Source organism: Tupaia chinensis, unplaced genomic scaffold (genome assembly GCF_000334495.1).
Source record: "Tupaia chinensis unplaced genomic scaffold, TupChi_1.0 Scaffold144262_1, whole genome shotgun sequence".
NCBI classification, from domain to species: domain Eukaryota; kingdom Metazoa; phylum Chordata; class Mammalia; order Scandentia; family Tupaiidae; genus Tupaia; species Tupaia belangeri.
In genome coordinates, this window is record NW_006204120.1 from 3442471 (window position 1) to 3444778 (window position 2308).

The window sequence follows — 2308 nt, forward strand, 5'->3', positions numbered from 1 at the left end:
ACTACACAAGTTACATTGTGTCTTCAACCTATGATGTCAGAAGGCTCATGATGATTATGTTGACTGGGATTACCTGGTTAATATGGCATCTGCCAGATTTCTCTAAAGTTACTGTTGTCCTTCATTATTAATAAATATTATGGAGAGATTATTTGGGACTATGTATATTTCTGTTTCTCCTTCAACTTTCCCCACTGGCTTTAGCATTCATACTTAAATATTAGCTACTACAGTTATTATTAAAGTGTCCTAATAATTTTCTTCCCTTCTTTCTTTCTTTTTAAAATTTTTATTTATTTATTATTTTTTTATAGGGCACGTGTGAGAGAGAGAGAGAGAGAGAGAAACAAAGAAGGAAAGTTGAGAAATCAGTCAGCGGAAGGGGATGGCCAAACCACAGTCCCTTCTTCTCCATTTCCTCTTGGAATTTTGGGTGTGCACACACATGTGCCCTTCACGTTTTTCAAGCTTTTGGGTCCAGGACTTGAACTGCTCAGTTGCCTATGTAGGCTCCAGCCACCTTAATCACCACACCACTGGCTGCTTCCTAATGATCATTTGCTATTTCCCTCATTCTTTCTACATTTATTAATTGTAGCTTTTCTGTAAGGTAGAAGGTTATTACGTTTATTTCACTTATTTATTTAATCATTAAATCAGTAATAAGTTTAATGATATTTGTATTATTTAATGGGTTATGGTCCAATACTAGCATTATTTATTGTATTACTCAAGTCTACAATGTGATTTAAATGGCAGAGTACTATCCCAAATTACATGTCTATACCAATTATTACTGATCCAATTACTCAATGCTGGGCATTAAGATTGATTCTTTCAAAGTGGGGGCCAGCAGGTGGTGTGGTGGTTAAAATGCTGGACTCCCACATGTTTGACCAAGGTTCAAGTCCTGGACCTGACTTGGCAGCTTGCTTTCTCACTTTCCCTCTCTCTCTCTCTGGTGAGCACATGTCCCCTAAAACAAATTAAAATAAATAACTAAGACTAATAATTAAAAGGTTGCTTCTAACTACTTCTATATATATATATATATTAAATTGCTAACTGGTATGTGTGCTAGATAGAGGCAGAGAGAGACAGAAAAGGAGAAGGCGCTCCTCAAGGGTTATGGTCACACTGCAGTCACCTCTGGGGACCCACCCCCACACACAACCAAAGTATTTTTTCAAGGTGTTGGATTGGGAACTTGAATTTAGCCATCAATAATACAGGATCCAGCCAGCTTAACCACTAGGTCACAGGCTGCCCCAAACTAGAGTGTTTTAATCGATTTATTTTTGTCTTTTATTTATTTATTTTTTTTAAGGGATTTTTGCTATAGGGCTCCTGCCCTGGCCAGAGAGACAGACAGAAAACGAGAAATCACACCCCTTCTCCCCATGGCCACACCGCAATCCCTTCTCCATTCTCCTTAGGATGAGGAGACACAAACACACACGCCCAGCATGAGTTTAAGCTGCCTTCTGGGACTCGAACCACAGTCAACTACATAGTAGTCCAGTCATGTAAGCATTACACGGGAGTCCAACCATCTGCTGTTCCCAAGCCGGGTATTTTTAAAGCCACGGGTCTAGATTAGAACCACAGTCAACCATGTGGCATCTGGCTGCTTTAACCACCATGCCGCTTGCTGGCTCCTCTAGTTATTTCATGACGTGTCAAATACATACCTCTTTGAACCTGCAATGTGTTTCCATAAATAAGTTACCTAAAAAGGGAATTACTGGATATTAGAAAACTTTATGTTTTCTAACATGAAAATCACACCCTTCGCTCAGACTACCTTGGCTTTGATCTAAGCTACAGAAACTAGCAACAAACCAACATGAAAATCACACCCTTCGCTCAGACTACCTCTCTGTGAACACCGGCCATAAACCCGGAGGTCACGAAGGCCCCTGCAGGCGGGGTGATTTAGCGCAGTTGCGAACTAGCTGAACAACAGGAACGATTTTGACGTTGAGGAAGACACTTCCGGTAGGGGCATTGCTATTTCCGTCAGAGCCAGTCTTCATCACCCTGATCTACATCTCAACCGGAAATACTTGTCCCGCGTCTAGAGCCACGTCTGTCCTGGCCTCGGTGCCGCCCACACACTGTGGAAGCGTTTCCGGGGTCAGGGTGTTCTGGCACGCCCCGCTGCCGGTGCCGTGCTGGAGCCCCGGTTCTCCCGGAAGTGGCTCGGACCCCGGTGTCGCGGCCCCCTCCACCCGGCTGCAGCAGAGAGCGGTGGGGGCGGCGGCGATGGCGGGGGCGGGACTGCTGCTGGCGCCGGGGGCGGCGGGGG